Below are 21,792 nucleotides of genomic sequence, written 5' to 3'. Positions count from 1 at the left end.
GCCTGATTTTACATGGGGGCGGGGCTTTGAGCTCATTGGCTACTGGGACATGTTTCCCATGGGGTCGCAGAAAGTTGAAAATCCTAAACAACTGCTGTTACTAATACATAAATTATTTTTCAATTGGTCATTTTTAAATTTAAAGTTTTTTTTTATTCAAGTTTTCCGTTTTTTTTTTTTTTTATTTATTTTCAAGACAGTTTTTTTCTTTCAAATATACCATGTCTTCTTTTTAAATGTTACATTTTTCTTTCAGTTGCAATGTCTATGTTTACAATCTGTTTTCTCGTTCATTTTAATCTGATCCTGATTTGACCCCATACATATCCCTCCAAGACCCTAAAATACACAGTAAATGACGCCATCATCAGATGTGTTGATTAATCACTAGGAATAGGAAATATTGTAGCTATCCAGCCATACAGTTTAGATCCAGATACCAGCTCCAGATACTAGGTGGAGCGAACCATTAACCAAATCAACATTTTTATTTGATAAAAACTAATCATTTTAAATGTAACATTTTACAGAACTTTTATTAATTGATCCAACTTTTGACTTTTTACAGTGACATTTTAGCTCTTTCTCCAAAGGCATTTCTTCTTCTGCTCCTGATTCACCACAATTTGAATAAAGAAATACTCAAAAATGCAATTTAGAGCTAAATTTTCTTCCCATACGTCCCCCATCTTCAGGAAAAACGCCACAAAAACACCTTAAAAACCTTTTCATCAGTGTTTAAGTGTCGTGCGGGTTTACTCAGTTCCTTCCAGAGTGTACATGAGGAACAGTTCTCCTCGCCTCATCAATTTTCTAACAGGTATAAGCCGAACGTACAGGAACGTAGGAGAGCGGGCGGCTATTTTTAACACCTCTGCATAAGTTCAATGGGTTTTGAATATTTATTTTCTTTTTTTTAATACCAGGAACGTTGACATTTTTTATACTTTTTGAACCAAAGCACCAATGTTGTGAAGAAAAGCGAACAATTCGGGTGTTTAAAGTAGCAGTTTGTTCACTTTAAGTTAAAAATATCAAACGTTTGTTCATTTGTTTTAACCCTAAAGATTGATCCAGTTTGAGTAAATCTTCTCAGCAGTTTCGCACTAACCAGTTGATTGAGTTGAGTTCATTCGAAGACCCCTAAAAAAAAAAAAAAAAACTGGGGGGTTTGAAATCAATGCAGTGTTTGTCCACTTCTTCACTCATTAAGGAACTCCTATTCACATCAGGATCTGTATATGACAAAGACAGCTCACAAGTGCCGAGCCTCAGTCCAAGAGGACGCCTTTTCTCCCCCTCAAAGCCCTCCACTCATCAAAATTCGCCTCACAAAAAAAAGCGCGGAGCCAGGGGCCAAAGTCTTGACAGGGCGAGAAGAGTACGGGGGAGGGGAATCAAACGGGTCCCTTTCAACACACTGGGTGGCGGACAGAAATGCCTGGTTACCTACAACTCTTCCTTATCTGGATCCCACCTTTCCTGCACTGGGAAACATCATCCATATTCAGTCATTCACTTTATTTATGTATTTTTTTTTTAGCTTTTTGGTGCATTTATGTATTCTAAACAGTCACTTTTACAATTAAAGCTCATTTCTGCAATGGGAAAAGTTCAATTTTACTTATAAAAACCTTTTGATAAATCTCCTATAGTATAAACGTATAAAAAGTACATTTCAGACGGTTGATTTTGACTTCATTTAATTTTTTTTTTTTTCTTTTTTTTGTCAAATTGGCAAAAAGCAACCACAACATTAGCTTAAACTGTTCTACTGTCCTTTAATTGGCTCAAATTTCAATTGTGTAACCCAAAATCCTCTTAACCCCTGAAATATGAATGATTTTTATTAATTTTAAGGTGAAACTATTCCAGCTTTGTGAACACTGCACAAGACATCAAAGCCAAAGCAGCCCCCACAGTGTTGCTAGCTTACAAAAGAAACAAAAAAAACATTAAAAAACTTCAATGATTCAATCCTTTTTATCTTTAATTTAAGGTCAACAAACTCTGGTTCCCGCACTGTGCTGAACCCTACGACAATTTCACTATAAAAAGTTACTTTTGCTGGGTAATTTTTACCCAATATAAAATACCCAATAAAAAGTATTTGACATAAAAAATAGATCAAAATATGAAAAAAACATAATAAATTAGCTTTATTTAATTTTCAACTGTGGTTTATGTAACAAAATAGAAAATAAAAACATAGGAAAATCTTATAACGATCCTATAAAAATAACTGAAAAATTAAGAACTTGAGAAAAAAAAAATGTCTTAAGAAAAATACAATAAAATAAAGTAACGATACTGGAGACTTGGCCTTTGGTTAACCCATTCCTGGGACATGTGAGACTTTACCCAGAAACCTGTGACACTCAGAAAAATGTAACGTATTAAAAATCATGTAAATATTTTAGCTATATAATACTTTATGCTTCATTATAAACGTTACGTACGAGTTTTTTCAAAAAAATATTGACCAGTTAAGATGTTTTCTTTAAAAAATCAGTGTTCTGAAATTCTATTTAAAGAAAAGAGTTTTCAAAATAACATGAACTACAAACTCTTTTAGCTGTTCTTCTGAGATATAGTTAAAAAATAAACCGCATCCACTGCTGACTGATATAAATGTCAATTGGAAATGAATAAATTCATATATTTATACCACACCAATATATAACCATAAAACAAGAATAAGACGATTACAATCAAATAAAGATCATTTTTATTATTAGGTTAAATAATTTGAAATTAAAAAAATTAAAGAATAAAAAAAAATGTGAAAACTTAAAAAAAAACATGCAAAGGAAAAAAATGAATCAACTTTAAGTTCATTTAAAAATAATTAAAAAAAATATATCTTGAGATAATAATAATAAATAACCATTTCTGTCTGACTAGAACCCCTAGAACCCGCAAAATCTCACTTCACTCTTTATAAAAATACTACTATGTATTTGTTACTTTTACTTTCATGCAACATATAAACAGCTTATAAATGGCGAAATATTATCATCCCGCCACAGCAAAAGTACTCAAATGAGACATTTTACACAACACAGCCTTCTTACTACTGCTGTTACCTGATTTCAAAAATTGGTTTATAATCCAAAAGTGAAAATTATAAAGCATTTACAAATAGATAACAATGAATCATTGGTACACAGTAAAAGAAATGTGCTTAAAGCTTTGTCCAATTCTGAACAAAACTAACAAAAAGTCAAATATTTGACCAAACGTTTTGGTATTTGAAATCTATGCGTTCAATGATTAGGTATTATGATAACAGTGGTTTATAAAAGTTTATTTGACTGTTTTGCAGCCATAAATTCAAAAACTTGACCGACTAAAATTAGATCAAAGCTGAATAAGTGACCCTTACATTTTAAAAAACGTATTTTATTTTTTGGACAGAGAGCCACAGTGGAGAGACGTACATGCGGCTCCAGAGCCTCATTTATTTATTTTTTTTTCATTAAATGAGATGTATTGAATTATTATTATTATTAGAGAGATATAGTATTACCTTTTCATCAAACTCATTTTGACAGGTGACCTTTGACCCGCACATTCCAAAGTGATGACGTAACAATTTGATATAAACTTTATATGAACTTTATATAACTTTATATCGATTTGATATAAAGTTGATATCAAGTTTATATAAAGTTTATATCAAATTGTTACGTCATCACTTTGGAATGTGCGGGTCAAAGGTCACCTGTCAAAATGAGTTTGATGGATAGGTAATACTATATCTCTCTATTATTATTGTTAGTTTTGATTTTAAAATGCTGTTGTTCTCATAGTAACACATTTTATGAATTGTTCTTGTGGCTCATTTTTGTAATTTGGATAGTGGTTGTTGGGTACTTTTGTATGTTTCCCCATACCTCAATACTAAGGGTGTAAGGAAAAACAATTTGATGATATATCGCGATATTTCATTTGGCAAAACTTGAATCCATTTAAAATGAATTTCTATGTTTTCCACTTAAACACCCGACCACTAGTTGGCAGCACAGCGCTCTGAGCCTCTTTGGACAGCTCCACACCACGACCAAAACAACAAGATCGTGACAAGATGTTGCTATGACACATTTAATACTTCGTTTTTCCTTAAAGATTACAAATCAAAACTATGTGATACATATTGTATAGTGAGATGTGTATCGCGATTTGTATCGTATCGCTAGACTTTTGCCAATGCACGGCCCTTTTTGGTGGAGGTAGGTAATGTAATATTTTCATAGTATTGTAAATGATAACATTGTTTATTTTCACCAAACTTATCAATATTTTTGAGCAACATTTTCAACCTGGACTTTCCATCTTCCTTAATCACCAGTTTCAACGTTATCTTGATTATTCTTTTACCAAAAAAACTCTACATTTTGTTTTATCTAAACGTATTGATTGTCACTTTCTATTAAACCATCTTCTCAGTTGTCTAAATTTGGTTGTCCCCTGTACAAAAAACATTGGTGTCGTCCGCAAAAAGTAATAACGGAAATATGTCTGACAGCTTATAAATTGAATCATTTTGGCCCCAATAATGATCCTTGCGGGACTCCAAAAGTTATTTTTTCCAGTCTAATATCTCCAATCCGCACAAACTTGGTTTATGTCAATCATAGATTGTGGAAAATACAGGAGAAAATACATTTTTCAAACTCAATACAGAAATAATTTAACGCATTGATTAGAAAATAGAAAACAAACAATGTTGATCTATTATATCAACATATTTTTTCCAAAAGTGAGTTTAGTTGCACCTTAAAGAGTGAAAGATTTAATCAATTAACAAAAAGCTCTGTAATTTGTTACATTTAAAAATATGAGTAAATTTTTGATTTGATAAAAACTAAATATTTTAAATGTAATTGTTAATGGATCTAATATTTCACTTTTTATAGTTTAGATTGTGAATCAATATAGTCAGAAGGACTTCTATAAGAATACGGATTATTTATTCTGATTTTTTTTCTCTTTTAAAAGTCATGTCATTATAAATTGATTGTTTTTTTATTATTTTAATTAAAATAATATTGCAAAAAAATAAACATCAGTAGGTTTTAATCAAATGTTCCCTTTTCCGCTTTTAAAGATACATATTTGTTAGTTTATTGTTAATAAATCGTTCATGTTCCTTTGCGTGACTCTGGATCCTTCTCTGTTGCCTCCATGGGGCGGCAGTGCTTCTTTCTCTAAAAGTTGAGCTGCTGCAGCGCCTGCGCGCGCGCTCCTCTCCAGCTCAGAGAATTAATGATCATAATAATAACAGTAAATATCAATAGATCTGGTTTAAACGTGCAAATATAGACTAATTTTTAGGAGAGTTTGTGTTCTGTTGGTGATCAAAAAGACTCTAGAGGAAAGCGAACCTGCAGAAGCGATTAGTTAAAACAGATTCAATTAAGCTCCACTTTCAGGTGTGCTCTTCAAAATAAGAGTTTTTATGTAAATGCAGTAATGAATAGAGGTAGAAGAATAAGTGAGGAAATTGGGATTAGCTAGAGATGAAATTTTTTTTCTAAAAAATTGCGTTTTCGTGCGCCGCTTGGAGACGCCGGCGCGTCAGAGCGCAGCGTCCGCGCTTTTATTTTGAAGCGCCACCCTTCAAATTCCGGTGCCGGCCGGGCTCTCCGAGCGCGCTCCTGACGGCTGCACTCCGACGCACGCGGGCAGGGAGAGAGGGAGGGAGAGAGACGGTCTGCGCCGCGTCTTTCGGCTGCGCTTCAGTTTGGAATTTTGCGCTCGTCGGGTTAGGAAAGCTGCAACGGCCGCCCCTCTTCCTGAACCGGATAATCTGACTATTTGGCTAAATATCCGCTCAATTTTTTCCCCCACCGTCGAGCACCCCCCACCCCACCCCCCCTCCCCTCCTCCTCTAATCACTGTCATGATTTGCTCCTTGTCTGCTGCTGTTTGAAAGTGACCGGCTGCAGGTGTCTCTCGTTGGCGCGGACTGGCACTATGTGATTTGACGCGTTTTTTTCCCTCCTCCTCCTTCTTCCTTGGAGAAAGAAGTGGACTATTTCACAGCTGGAATTCCCACCCCCCCTTTCCGAACAGTTTGTGGAGCCGCGCGCATTCTCATACACCGTGATGGTGTGGGGCCATCACAGCTGAGCAGAGGGGATCCTGTCGTCTGGAAACTGCTTGTCGGTGAGTTCCGCGCATCGATTCTCGCTCGCCGCGGTGCCAAAGTTGGATTTTATTTCCTCTCCTTCCATCTCTGAAGGTTTTCAATCGAGTTTGAGAGCCTCACCATCCTCCAGCTGGAAATAAAGTGACTCACGTTTTAGGAGATGCGACACCTATAATTGCGCATCCATCCGCTTACGCACGAATCTGCGGCTGTTCTGATGCGCGTCCGGGAATACGATTCTGCCCCCCTTTTTGTTTTTTGGAGTCCACATTACGCATCGTTTGGAGCCGTTTGGAGCAGAGCGCTCCTGTGCGTCAGCAGTGCGCGCGTGGAAGTGCACGAGGGAGAGGAGGAGGAGAAAAGAAGAGCTTTTGTTACTTCAGAGCCAAAGCCTCCTATTACTTGCTAGTATTCCTCCCTGTTTGGATGGATGACGGCTTGTGATTGTCCATATGGAATGTTGGAGTCCCAATCTCAAGGTGGTGCGCCAGTTTGGCATTCTGGAGCCCTCCACACTCACTGGTTTTCCCTTTTTATGAATATATAATAAACCTCCTTTGAACCACGTGGCACACAAGGTCATTTTCAGTTTGAAACTGTTGACCTGCTTTTTTTTTCCCAGGTTTGGGGTCAAACTTGGCGTTGGAAGCATCCAGCACCACATGAATTAATGGATAAGTGGCAGCAGCCACTTAACAGGCGGCCTGCAGATACATATTGAGCTGAGTCGAGTGCTCTCATACAGAAATTGATTTAGACAGTGATTATGTCATCTGGGCCCCCCCTTTTTTAGTGATTATACTCCTTCCTGATGAATGAATATTTTTGTTAACCAGGTGGCGTTCAGCTCTTATTAATAACTTCCGTGTTGGTTTTTTTTTTGGATTCCCGCCTACAGGAGGGAATGAAAAAAAAAAAAGACCATACGTTTGGTTTTGACCCTTCCCCGTCTTGATTGATGCTTTTAATTTTCAAGGAGCTGTCACCCGGGCCCGTTGGCCTTGGCTTTGCAATCAAGGGGCGGACAGTCAAAAGCTTTCAAATGAAAGAGTTCATTAATGCGCTGGGAAATAAGGGTCGTCTGGCGGTGGGGATATTGGCTCCACGAGAGGAGTGATTGGAGCAATTGATGAGGATTTGTGAGGGAGACGGCCGGGAGAGGAGGCTACCTCAATCACGCCTATTACAGGACATTAATAAGACTCCGAGGGGGGGGCGGATACCTCAGATGTACTGAAGCTTAAGCACCTTCCACCGCTGTGCCGAGTTATTGACTGTTGTGAAACCCGAGTATTAAAAGTCGTGGATTACATACATAACAGACGTGCTCCCGGTTAAATCTTCTGAAAATCCAATTCCTTCTTCTCCGTGTCGCATTCCATTTTCCGTCCCAATCATTTGACATCGATCCGGTTCAGAGCTATTTATTTTGCGTGCAGCCATCATGTCGGGAATTGACAAGCAGGCCAGATCAGAGATAAAACGATGGATCTGAGCACGCCGATGCTCTGAGAGGAAAGGTTTTCCTGAGCGTGGGGCCCGTCTTGTTTGGGAACTCAAATCTGGTGATGTTTGAGGTTTGACAAAATCAGATTATGAGTTTTAGAGGATAAAACTGTAGATTCTTGGACTGCTGGGGACACCTGAGCCAATCGCAGTTCGCTGATTCGCCAGGGGGTTTGGTAGCCATTTATATGTCCGTCCTGATACAACCCTGGATTTTAACCGGGCTGGGGACAGGTACAGGGAGACCCAGACGGGTGTCTAATGTTACGAGGTTGCTGCCAATAAAGTTATTTAGAAAATACCAGGTTTAGTGACGTATTTTATATATATATATTAAACCGTCGCACTTTAAAAGTCAGATGAAACTGGGTATTTTTTTTTTTTTTAGCTTTCACTTTGACAGTTATGGGAAACTCTAGATCACATTTTAATATTTTTTACAAAAATAAAATTGTACGAAAAAAAAGTTTAAAGAAACTGTAGATATTTTACAGAGAATGAAGATAAACCTTAAACTTAAGATCCACTCCAATGAAAATCCTGTTTTGAGTCTTGTAGCATTTTTCTCTTAACGGAGGACATTTAAAGAAAAATGAAGACTAAAACTGCATTTTTGAATATTTCTTTATTTAAATCGTGTTGAATTGGGAGTGGATGAAAAATTGTGGTTCGTATAAGCGGGCCAAAGTCTCCCTGCTCCTCTACAATTCTAAACAAATAGATTCACGATTGTCTTCATTTTCCACGTCTGAGCCATCATCTGGTTCTAAACTCCATAGCTGCATAGCTCTGATATTGCTTGTAGTTTTTATTTTTATTTATTTATTTATTTATTTAAGCTATTGCTAGCTTGGGCTTGTGAGATGCTATAAGCTAGCGGGAGAGTTTAAACAAAGGGTTGATGGGAAAATAATTAGGCTAACTTTACAACTCGGAGCCGAATTTCTAATGATCTCCTGTTGTTCTGCATAAAGTATGTTTTAAAAAATGACAAGACTTTTCGATTTTTACTTAAAATTGCTTGGTCATAATTAAAAGACAACCTGGAACACTTCTACAATAGAAATAAAATAGTTGGTTTAGGACTTAAAGTGAAGCTGGAAGCGAAAAAATTCAGTCTCATACAGCCCGGTCTATAAAAATGTTTCCTAACGTTTACCAGCCTTTGCCCTCAAAGGGGTTGGGGACCACCTGAATAAAGCACGGTTTTTGATCGTCTAATTGTTATTTAGTTGCGTACAAATTGAGCAAAATCCCAGTTTGCATCACTGCTATCTTCTTTCTAGTGTAGGGTGGACTTTTACTTCTGTTTCTTATATTCTGTAGGAGTTTCAGTCTGTCTATTAGGCTTAAGGTCTTACTTTTTGCAGACGATGTGGTGTTGTTGGCTTGAATGCACAAAGACCTCCGACTCTCTTTGAAGCAGTTTTTACCCGGGTTCTACTATCCTAACTTGCGTTAGACACTTGGGTCAGGGGGGAGTTAAGGTATCTGGGATTTTTTTTTCCTGAATGGAGAGTGAGATAGACCCGATCTTTGCTGGTCTGTTGATGAAATCTTGGTCGACTTGTTGAATTCCACCTTAATTTCTGGTAGAATCTAGAGACTAAAACGAGTTTCCAACACTGAATGACTGACCTTCACATTCTAGATCATACCTGGTAATCCAGAAGAGACCTGGAGTAGATCACTAATCCGTCCTTACAGGTGAGGTCTTACAGACTTCTCCAGCACAGAGGTGTCATAGCAAAGCCAGGGTGAATTGAGAGATCTCTCTTCTACGTTGGAACCTCCTATAGGAGGACACAGTTGCAGTGAGGAGGTCTGTGCTTCGCTGCTTCGGCTTCTGCTCCAGTGACAGGAATACAGATGAGCACACACGGATGAACGCCACAGAAACACAGCAGTTGCTAGTTGCAGCTTTTTAAAGCATAAACGTTTGTTTTTGGAATGAGCTGAATGCATTAATACTTATATCAAACCGATTTTAAACTAAATCTGGATTATAATCTGATGTCTACAGTTCTCATCATTTTAGCTTCATGAATCACTTATTTTGAGCAACTATTTTAATCTAAAGAAAATTTGTATATATTTAATATTTAGAAGTACTTTGGACTGGATTTTAAAAATAAACACTTTTTCAATCTTTACTCAGAAATATCGTAATAAATCAACAAATTGTTTTTACTTTAAAGTAATTCTGTCATTTTAACTCTTTATTTTAATAGTTTCCACCTTTTTCTTCTGTCTTTACTTTTAGTTAAGTAGAATATATTTTTGGCTAAATTGCACTAGTTTTGACTGTAAATGGATATTTAATCCAAAGTAAATTGAATCATAAACCTTTGAATCCAAATGGAATCCATTATTCTGGTAGTGATAGTTTCATCGTTTTATATGTCTCACCTGGGAAGACTTTTCTAGGAGTGAACAGTCTCAAGAGGAATCTCAACACCTTCCTCACTGAACCCCCTAATGAAATGCTCAGTTCGCTTTTCTATAGCCAGGTCCGAGGTGTTTCTTGAAGGCCTGGTCCTCTTGGGACTTCTATGACTCTGGAAGGGGTCTTGATAGTTTGATGTCTTATTGTGAAGGAGGACTTTAGAACACCACAATTGACAATAGAGTAGATCCCTCAGCTGAGTCTGACTACTCTTTAGAGGAAACTTGCCCTATAATCTCAATTACTCAACCTCCTTCCTGCAGACATGACTGTATGCTAGAGTATGAACGTTGATGCATTAGTGAATGTCTAGCAGTTTTTGTGTCCTTAGTCACTTTTCGAGTGTATGGCTCTACCTATTCACGATTTAGACCGCATTTTGATATATATATATATAAAAAATCACAATAAGATTGTTTCAGAAGTGTATTTCTGTTAGGAAATGCTAAATTTGTAAATGTTGCTTGATTAAAAGGCCTAAAGTTTTCATGGAAACCACTATAACCTGGTTAGCACAACAAATGTACGTGCTACACATTCTCACCCCCAACTCGTCATATGAGGACGTGTGGTTTGGGCCCCCTCCGCGTCACTTTTTGTCCCCAACTCGTTTTTTTGGTGTGCTCACCGTTCCCATTAAATAATGGGTCCCCAAACTTCGAGACACTGTACCAGATATGGTACCGGATTAGGTTTAGGGTACTGGTCCGGTCTGCGTCCTAGAGGTTGGGTACTCTTGATTAGCGTATGCATTTTTTTCCCTGTCTGTGGCCCGGTACCAAGCGGCTTTTGAACCGATACTGGTCAGCGACCTAGAAGTTGGGGACTCGTGACTTAATAGTCAGCACATCAAAAAACGATGAGTTGGGGACATCCAAAAGGTTAAAAAAATTGACGCAAAGGGGCCCAAACCTTACGTCCATAAATGAAAAGTTGGGAGTGACAACGGGTTGATACCTGTTATGTGACTTAATTAAAGCCTTCGTTGCATGAACCCATACAGGTGTTGGGTATTTTTGGGTTGTCCCCACCCATGAAGGGTCGTACACAGGAGCGGTTACCTCTCGAGGGAAGTGCAGGTGTGGCTCGTCTGGCCACCTCAAGGGACGTCATGAAAATGGAAGGTCCCATTGTCATATTAATAAGTATTTATAAAAAATAATGTATGTTACAAACATTTGCAAAGCCATTGTACAATGTCCTTACGCCACTCCCTAGTTATGAATACGGTGCTAGTACTGGTCACTTACTGCATTGGAAGACACTGGTGTAATGCTGTCGTAGGATGTCCTTACGCCACTCTCTAGTTGTTGGTGTGGTACGAGTACTGGTCTCTTACTACCCGGGCATTGTTAGACACTTGTCTAATGCTATCGTAGAATGTCCTTACGTTGCTCTCTAGTAGTTTTTGTGGTACTAGTACTGGTCACTTACCACTCAGGCATTGTTAGACACTTGTCTAATGCTATCGTAGGATGTCCTTACGCCACTCTCTAGTTGTTGGTGTGGTACGAGTACTGGTCTCTTACTACCCGGGCATTGTTAGACACTTGTCTAATGCTGCGGTACGATATCCTTAGGTCGCTCTCTAGTAGTTTTTGTGGTACGAGTACTGGTCACTTACCACTCAGGCATTGTTAGACACTTGTCTAATGCTGTCGTAGGATGTCCTTACGTCGCTCTCTAGTAGTTTTTGTGGTACTAGTACTGGTCACTTACAACTCAGGCATTGTTAGACACTTGTCTAATGCTGTCGTAGGATATCCTTATGCCGCTCTCTAGTTGTTGCTATGGTACGAGTACTGGTCACTTACCATTCGGGCATCACAAGACACTTATGTTATGTTGCCAAACGATGTCCTTACACCGCTGTCTTGTCACTATTATCCTCACCTACTATCCGAGTATCGCAAGACATTTGAGTAATTCTGTCCTACAATGACCTTGTCATTCTCTAGTCGTTAGTATTGAGCGAGTACTGGTCACTTACTACCCGGGCATTGCAAGACACTTACAGGTCGTTTTTCACGTACAGACAGTCCATATCCACCTATAAGGACAGTTTGACTAAGGCATAAACTATTTATTTGGTAAGAATTTTAAAGTTTTACCTTAATGTCTGGTGTTTTTTGTCGTATTGGACCAAACAAGAACCTTTCTGTAAGTTATCTTTAAAATTGTTGGCTTTCTCATCAAATATCGCATATGGAAATGCATCTGAAACCATCAGTATCCAATTGATTTCTGCCAGTGCCCCAGGAATTAGACGTTGTAGTATACCAGAAGCTAGTGCTGGGCGATATGACGAAACTTATCAAATGGGTGATAGAAAATTGTCTATCGCACCAGTACTCTTCTATTGTTTGTAGCCTATTTTGGTCAATTGCTATGCCAAATATGTCATTAAATAGTCGTCGGTGTGTACACAAAAGAATTCTATAAGAGAAAATAAAGACAAATTAAAAAGAGATTCTTTTCAAAGAAACTCCATCTTGGGGTTTTGCAACGTAAAACTTCTTTACGTTCTTTGATTTGCACTTTTTATGACATACTTTACGTTACTTAACACGTATCAACGTATCATCCGACATCACCTGTTTTATAACAGGTATCTTTCTGGTTGCTATCATTGTGAAATACCACGAGTGATCGTCAGATGATGAACCACTTTAATCCTTTTATTCTGAAATTTGTGGGCAGCATCAACAGCATAAGTGGCTTTCAAAATGACCCCCCTTCCCTCCCCATCCCTTGACTTTGAGGCTGTTGAGCTGTGGGTGCATCCTTTCCAGCAGAGAGGTATCATAAAGAACAATCCTCCTTTCAAATCATTCTCAAGGCCTCTCGTTTCTTCAGGGCCTTGATGCGAACTCCTTCATGTTTGGATGTGAGTTGAGTGTCTGCCGCTGCAGCGGCGGTGGCGGCGGTGCCAGTTTTATTTACTCTCTGCATGTAATGGCATTTCAGTTCCAGCAGAGCAGTGCTTAATGCCCTAATATAAGGACGGCACCGGCTTCATTTCCAGCCATCTCTCTTTCCGCTGCTCTTAAAAATCATGGGCAATCTCTTTTGTGTTTTTTATTTTTTTATGTGTGTGTGTTAAGGGTGGTCAGAGAATAAAGTCAAATGTAGTTTACAAGCATTTATTTTCCCCATTTTGTTTCAGCAGAAAATAAAGACTTGGTGACCCAAAGTATATTATGCCCTGAAGCCGAGACGCTGTGCGGGGCCGTTGTAACACAGCTGATATAAAAGAGGAAGGTGCTGAGATACTCTTGTTGAACTCTGAGATAAAACTGCCATCTGAGGCTAGATCAGTTATCTCTGTGCTCTTTGCTAGGGGCAGCTGGTGTTTACAGTCCATGCATTTTCCTTTTTAATCAGCATTAGAGCGCAAGGCTCGTTGCTATAAGCAAGAGCACAGAATTATTATTTCCATCCTTCCTATTCAGGCTTACTGTCATCGCGCCATGTCTTGAGGTGATCCTTTGAGACTCATCCAGCCTAGAAAGATGAAGTTGATGTGTTTTAGATAGCTTTTAGAGGGATGTGGAACCAGGATGGAAATTGCATGCCAGGAAAGGCAAAATGAGCAATTTTTCCTCCTATTTCCTCTCCTGTCTCCATCGGATCTGTGCTTACTGATTCATGAAGGCTTTGTTGTGACATTCCATACCTTGGTGTGGAGATGGAAAGTCTGAAAAGAAACCCATTGTGCAAAATCCAAGTTGGCAGGAAAAGAAACCTAAACTACATTATTTTGAAGGGTATTAGCTAACTGAAAATGGTGCAGCCAGACTCGTAGACTTGACATTTTTTTTCTTGGCATCCATCACATTTTCTGCACTTTGAATGGTCTATTTTTTCAAACTTATGTCATAAATAAAAGGTGCACTTATAGCTACGTTCACTCCATTCTTGGCACGTTCGAGTGTCCATTCCCAATAAAAAATCGTTTTGGGTGTTCATGCATAGCTACACATGTTTTTACGACATTTATCAGGCTTTGTGTAAACTCAAACCACTTTGACCAATCAGAGACTTGGGTTTAGTGGCGGCATATGGACGACGTCCTTTTTAATTTGCAGAAGTGCCAACTGTTTAAAAATGGATCATGGAGGTGAAATTAAAAATTGTGCCAGAATTATGTGACATATAATGTCTCAGACTTCATTAACTGTGTTCACCATAAATAAAGAACTTGGCCCAATCGGAATTATTCCGATTATTGTGTTATAAAACCGCTGTTGCTATGTAAATTGAAGCGCAGGAAGCTCCGCGCTGATGCTAGCAGACCGGTGATTATTGATGATGTCATCGAACAAAAGTCACGTCCGAAATATTAGACACTATTTTTTTCATCACCCTCCGTTTGGAGGGATAAATGAAGGGGAAGGGACAAGGGAGGAATTCGGATTGTGGGCTAGTTTGTAACACGCTACAGATTAGAACTGTTAGCTGTGTTAGCAAATTCGCAATACCTGCAACACATTAGCCATCTGTGACTATGCTAACTCCCAACCTTCTTTGAAACGCATAAAAAAGTCAGTCACCACTACACATCAGCTGCTTTAGCGTATTCACAGTAACACTCAAAATTGTTTGCAACACGTAAAAGACAAACTGAGATAGCTAAGATACACAATACTGTGACTAACTCCCAACCTTGTTAGAAACATGTAAAAAATAAAAGTCAGACACTGCTACACGTTAGCCGTGTAACCTTACTGACAATAACCCTCAAACTTGTTTGCAGCACATAAAAAAACACTAACGCGAAAACACACATTACTGTGACTAAATTAAAGCCCAACCTTGTTGGAAACGCAAAAAAACATGACAGACAGTGCTAAATGTTAGCCGTGTTAGCATATTCACTACAACACTCAAACTTGTTTGCAACACATAAAAAAACACACTCATAACGCTAAAACACACATTAGCCTACTTGGACTACGCTAACGTTAGCACAATAACATTCAAACTGTTAGAAACTCATTAAAAAAGCACTAATGTGAAAAACCACGTTAGCCTACTTGGACTACGCTAACTCCCAGCCTTGTTACAAAAACAAAAAATTCAAACACCGCTACACGTTAGCCTTGTTAGCATAATCACAGTAACACTCAAATCTGTTTGCAACACTTAAAAAAACACACCAATGCCACATGCTACTGTAACTATGCTAACTCCAAACCTTGTTAGAAACGTGTAAAAAAAGAAAAAGTCAGACACCGCTACACATTAGCCTTGTTAGCGTTAACACAATAACATTCAAACTGTTAGCAACTCATTAAAAAACACATGTTACGGTGATAAGATATCTCCCAACCTTGTTAGAAATGCCTAAAAAAAGCTAGCCGTGTTAGCATATTCACAATGACACGCAAAGTAGTTTGTAATACATAAAGAAACAGACTGATAGTGATAAGACGCACGTTACTGTGACTACGCTAGCTACCTTACTTGTTAGAAACACGTGAAAAAAATAAAATAGGTCAGACCCCTCCACATGTTAGCCACGTTAGCATTTTCACAAAACACCCAACTAAACATTTTGACAGCGCACTATGTATCTCCCAGAATCACTTCAACAGAACAAATACATATAAGGTGTTCCAGATAACAAGACGCACTGTCATTTTTTTAGAAAAATATGTGAAATAGTTTGGAAAATATGGTTCTTAATTGGCATCCATAAGGAGGCCGGTTTGCTTTTGCCGTATCAGTGTGAACATTAGTATACAGAGGGGAAATGCAGTGTTTGCACCAAATCCTGCTCTCTGAGCCAAGCCCGGGTTTAAATAGAACAGCTGCATCCAGGGATTAATAGTGAGTGAAATCAAGGAGCGCTTCATTAGCGGCTCTTCATTTGTCATTAGCCAGTTCAAACGAGACCTGGAGCAACATAGTATTTACAGCTTATTTTGAATATACATAACATCCGGCTTGACGTTGACAGTGTTTGAATACAAAAAAGCTTTGTTCAACACGTCTAACTTGTGCATTGTTCTACCAATGTAAAAAAAAAAAAAAAGTTTGTCGATTAATTTTCATTGCAGCTGGATGCCATGCTAGACTCAGCTAAATCAACATAATGATGTTGCACCTGTCAGTGATGAAAAATCATCATCTGCACGTCTCGAGTCTTGATTAACTCTCTGAAGACTGTAGGCTGTTTTGTTATACAGACCATGGTAATTTGACAGAGAACTAAAACTAATGTCAAGCAAAAGTTATGTATATAGTTTTTTTTTAATGATGTGGATGGAAACAGACAAATCAAATGTTTAAAAATTCTTGGAATCTACCAGAGTCCTCATGTGAAGTACTGGATGGGGTACCAGCTATACTCCATTGGTCGATTTTTCAGTTAAAAGTGTCACCTTATTGTTGGATTGTTGCTACAATGCAAAAGCTCTAATGCTGCATTCAAGTCAAATGTGCATTAAATTTATATCCGTCACTCGTCAGTGTTGCTCCTAGACACTTGTCCATTAGTGTGTCCATAAATCTGACACTCCTGGCGCAAATGACCCTAAAGGAGGAGTTACCGTCAAGTCTTCCAAAGCCTTGTTACTACATCATGAAAGACATGTTGACGGAATAGCTTAGGTCAATTGATTCCAAAAAAGTTCAGAGACTCTCTTACTTCAGGAACAGTATCTTGTTCAGGAATCAGTAATTCTAGGCCTCAAGGGCCACAGTGTATGTTTTCCAGATATCCAAGTCCCACTCATGACTGATAAGCTGGTTCACGTGTGTCCAGCCAATTAGAACATGCCAGATTGTTGGAAAACATTCAAAATTGTGGACCTTGAGGCCTGGAGATTCCTATCCCTGCTCTGGATGATGGCTGCTTCTAGCGGTACTTCCATCTCTTTATGGCCCATTTTGACAATCTGTGTCCCACATTAGTCCAAGAATAAAAATGATAAAAAGAGGGTCAATTTAGTATTAGATTGACACAAATACAAAAAATAGACATTTCTGGAGGAGCACAATTGTCTTTACCTCAGTGTTGGTTTTGGATTCTAGCAGTTGTTGTTATATCAACTGTTCAGTAACGAGTCTGAGCTCCTGATTGGTCACCAAAGTTCAGATTGTTAAATTCTTGAAATGCTTCTGCTCGAAATGCCTCGCAGAACCTCATATTGTGTCTGTACATCACCTATACACTGCAAATGGACGCCACAAACGTTGCTTAGTAGGTTTTGGCAAGTGGTCTGCACCGAAGTTTAGATTGACTATCTCACCAAATGGAGGATGTGATCTTAAGCCTCGTTTCCACTGAGAGGTCCGGTACAATCCAGTATTTTGAGCGTTTCCATTGTAAAATGGACCCATTAAACCACGTGTCAAAGTCAAGGCCCTGGGGCCCGATCCAGCCTGCTGGGTGTTTTTAATCGGCCCTCCAGATTATTTTACATTTTTGTTATTAATGGCCCAATGTTTTCTTGCGCTGGGAACATATTGCAGCACATTTTCATTCTCCACTTGTCATGGTTAAGGAATTTACGTTTTTGGGTGTCCCCAACTTATCGATTTTTGACGTCTAATTAATTCAAGGCTCCCCAACCTCCAGGCCACAGACCAGTGTTGGTCTGGGACTGGGACATGGACCGCACCAACGCTTCCAGGGCCATAAAAAGCAATATTTTGTGTAAACAAAAAAAAACACCAGACTTTGGTCCAGCACGCCCTGGCTCATGGTTGGGAGTCGGTCCGGGCTTTGGTGTTGGAGTGCAATCCACACTGGAGCCAAGCCCAGAGGAGGAGGGCCGAGAAGGACTGGATCACCAAGCTGGACACACTTTCCCCACAGAGCCTCAATAAGTGCCTGCCCTTTTCCCCCTGGATTAACATCCCTTCCAGAGGAGGTTCTTCTAATCCTAACTCGCCAACTCCCCTCCGGGGGACAGCTAACAGGAATCCGAATTGGATTGCCCCCCTTTAAATGGAAAGTTATTTAATTTATTTAGTTCTTTTCAATTGCCTTCCTGGGTTGGGGTGGTCCTGGGGCCCTGCCCCTGGTAAGGCTGTATGGAGTGTACATTTACCCCGCCCTCTGATGGAGGGAAGGGTCTGAACGTTTGTCCTCCTAACCTTAACCTGGTACCGGATGTGGATCAGTTCTGGTTCCTGGTACCAGACACGGACCAGGCTAGGGTTAGGGTATTGAGTCGCGTTAAAAAGTACAGTTTTTATAGTTTTAAAAATTTCGTTTCAGTGTGTTCAATATATGTTAGTCCTGTTTAGCCCGCAACCTAGGATTTTGGCCCCCTGTGCGATTATGTTTGACACCCGGTAACCCTCCCGCTATCCTACGTACATTGACTTGGGAGTAGGGTCTTCTGCACAAGGATTAAGCAATCCTGAACCATATCTCTTGGGGCTCCCCATCGGTTGTAGGTCCTTTTAAAGTGGAATGCAACCACTGTAGCCACCCAATAATTAAGATTAAGATTAAGAAACCTTTATTAGTCCCACAATGGGGGAATTGCAATATGCAAAGGCACAGGTACAGTCAGAATAAGTGAGAAAGGATAAAATAAAATATACATTATAAAGAGCTAATATACAATAAACAAAAGAATAATGAGCAATATATAGTATATTGACTGTTATTGCACAGTTAATTGTAGGTGTATGGAAATATACATTGCTATTGCACTGTATGTACAGCTATGTACAGCTATCGTACAGTCAACAGATGATGACGACATTAGAAAGCATCAATGTAGCGGTCATTTAAGCTAACCTTTCCAATGTTTGTAAGCATTCAGGTTTTTTCTGTTTCCTGTGTTCTCATTTGGTCTATATTGATAATACCTGTAAACAATAGTCTGTGGTCCATTCTTTGCTGCTGGACGACCTCCATTGTTGTTGCTTTTCTAGTCATCGCACTACAATGACTCAATGAGACTCTAGCGGTCTACACCATGGATGCATCGTAGAAACAAGCCGCTCAGTAGAAACGAGGCTTTAGTGTTACAATGATTCAAAATGTTCTAAAGGGTTTCTTAATAATAAAAACACACAAGAGCAATGGAAATCTGTGGAGGTTTAAGTGAAGAACGTGCACCAAAGGTCATTGAGGGAACCAAAAAAAATTGGATCGATGTGCAAAACCTATAACTGCCACGGTGTCCAAGAAATCTTATCAAGTCCTGGCCCTTAATATTCACATGTACACGCATGAATCATTTTGTTTCTCAAAGGGTAATCCTTCTGTCCTCAGTTGTGCTGATTGATTTCACTCTTTTGCATGACACGGTAATCCACTGGCAATGCTTGAAGATCATTCTGGCAGAGGCAAAAAGGAACCGCTCCAGTGTCGTTCTTGAATAAGCATGCGTTTCTAAAAATTGATATGGATAATGTGTAGTAAGCAAATGCATTCTTTATTTCCTAAAGCTTATTAATAAAATGCCGTGTGAGGGGTCTGACATGTAAGAACAGCCCTTTCTATAATACAAGTTGGGTTAAATCCATGAGCATCATCTATATATCTGAACATAACTCCACACAATAATGCATTCCCCAGTTCGGCTAATGGAGGTAATAATTTTACGCTGCCAAGACATTCATTGCATCAGAGCTGTTGGGAAGGTAGGGGGTGTATTGGTTTGCCTCTCTCCCGGCCGGATCACAGCTCTGTTTACCCTATCCTGGACCAGACCCACCGAGACCGGCTCTCAACAGGGTTTGTGATTTATGGCCCACTTTACAAGAAAGGCCCGGGGACGCAGCGCTCCTTGTCCTGTGATATTGAATCTATGCTGCCTGGCGTGGAGATGTGGGTCGTCCGTTATTGTGTGAGAGCTTATTTGCATGACGCAGTTGAGCTGTCAGCGCTAGCAACAGCACGTCTGCTTTGCCTTCGCTATTTAGTTGATTTTTATTTATTTTTTTATAATGTGCTCTAAAGACAAATGGCGTTTTCGCGCGTTGCCTTGCGAGAGTGCTAGCGCAACTGTGATTATTTATCATGTTAAATTTAAACAAATATTTGCACGGTGCAGTTTGGACACCTGTTCCTGTAAAGAAAATACATTACTTTATTTTCCTGTCACAGCGTCCTGCCTTAGAGGAGCCAAGAGTTTTAAAGGCACGTCGGTTATCGAGCAACTTTTATTTTTGTTTTACATTTTTTTCTTTACCATGTATTTTTTTTTTATTAATATTTGCTAGATCACACAGTGAATCATGTGACCACCATTTTTTTCACCCTTTTCACATTTCTTAATAGCACTTTTTTTTTTTTTCTTGGTTCTGTGTGATACTTTTCTCTACTGAGTCATGTGGTCTCTGAGCAAACAACATCCCCTTCTTTATCCTCCTGTTTATTTCATTATATTCTGAGCATTTCCCCCCTTTTTTGGTGTAATACTGTATTAAACGCATGACTCTTTTACATTTTCTTGACCTTTGTTTTTTTTCTCTACCAGGTCAATGAGATTTTTTTTTTCCTTTTTTGTCAAATTTAATAGCTAACATACGTCTATTACTGTTTATTAACCCTGTTTAAGTGAACATTTCTTAAAAGCATTAAAGGGGCTATAAATACTATGAAAAAAACAACTTTATGAGCTTTTCAGAGTATTATAATGTTCATTATGAACTCTAAACAACCCCAAAGTGGTATTTTGATTCATTCACACTTTTATGAGCAATCCTGTAAAACCCTGTGCTCTGAGCACCAGCCCCTCCCAACCACAAAGATGAGCGGGTCCTCACATGCTGATGTCACAAAGTGAGAACAGCCCCTTTCAGGGAGAGTCTGCGCCTCCAGGAACGCCCCCCAGGCTAACCCAATTTCTCCACAAAGCAAGCGGGGCTCTGCCGATAGCTTCGCCCCTCAGCCGCTAGCTTTGCCGCTCTGCTAGCAGTGCTCTGGCACTAGCTTTGCGGTTCAGCTAGCTCAGTTGGAGGTGTGCGTTATGCACATCCATCTTTGCAAAAGTTTGGATGTTGTTTGCTTTCTTTGGCGAAATGCAGACACGCTGTCAAGGGATTTGCTCTTGGATGAAATGGGCGGCACCCACAAGTAGTGAAAGGCGGAGCCTCAAAGATAGAGTATTCGTACTTCTCAGTTGTAAAAAAACTCCTTATAATAACTCATATTTTATAAATACTTTGTTCTTTAGTGTTACAAATGTAATATATGATTATATACAGTATATATGGATACAGTTTATTGTATTGTTATTTAATCACTATTTTTGGTTATTAGCAATAACTCTTAATAGTACAACTCTTCTTTTTTTTATGGTTTCCTTTTGATTTTTATGGCCCATGGGAGTACTGGACTGCAAGGACCATATGTTTCGTTTTTTTTTTTTCAATTCTTATTTCTTACTGTATATTGTAGCAAATACTCAAAAAGTAATTCTGCCTTTTTGAAAATGAATTTTGAACTCAGTGTCAAACATTGTATCTATGATAAAGTTTTGTTGACCTTTGACCTCCGGGGATAGGCGGCCATCTTGCATTTAACATATTTTTTAATTACTTTCAATTTATTCCACAACAATGTAAAGTTCTCTGTGGGATTATCATCATCGCTTCATAAATTCTCAAGTAACTTGGGAAAAAAAAATGGGTTTTGAAGGACGTTAGCATAGTGAGTTCACATATGTGGCTATTTCCTTGTTGCTCGCATTTTTTTTTTGTTTTTTACCCC

General features: G+C 38.9%; 1 protein-coding gene across 2 annotated transcripts in view; it reads left to right on the top strand.

The window, feature by feature from the left end:
• Positions 1 to 5,577: 5,577 nt before the first annotated feature.
• The window catches only part of LOC112160059 (interleukin-1 receptor accessory protein-like 1-B), a gene marked incomplete in the record, with an annotated part of 393,180 nt that continues 376,965 nt past the window's right edge, over positions 5,578 to 21,792 (top strand). For both annotated transcript variants that reach the window (XM_024294396.2, XM_024294395.2), the window contains 1 exon segment: positions 5,578 to 6,171.

This window comes from Oryzias melastigma, linkage group LG2 (genome assembly GCF_002922805.2).
Source record: "Oryzias melastigma strain HK-1 linkage group LG2, ASM292280v2, whole genome shotgun sequence".
NCBI lineage: Eukaryota > Metazoa > Chordata > Actinopteri > Beloniformes > Adrianichthyidae > Oryzias > Oryzias melastigma.
Note: the sequence above shows the minus strand (reverse complement) of the source record. Positions and strands in the feature narration are given on the sequence as shown.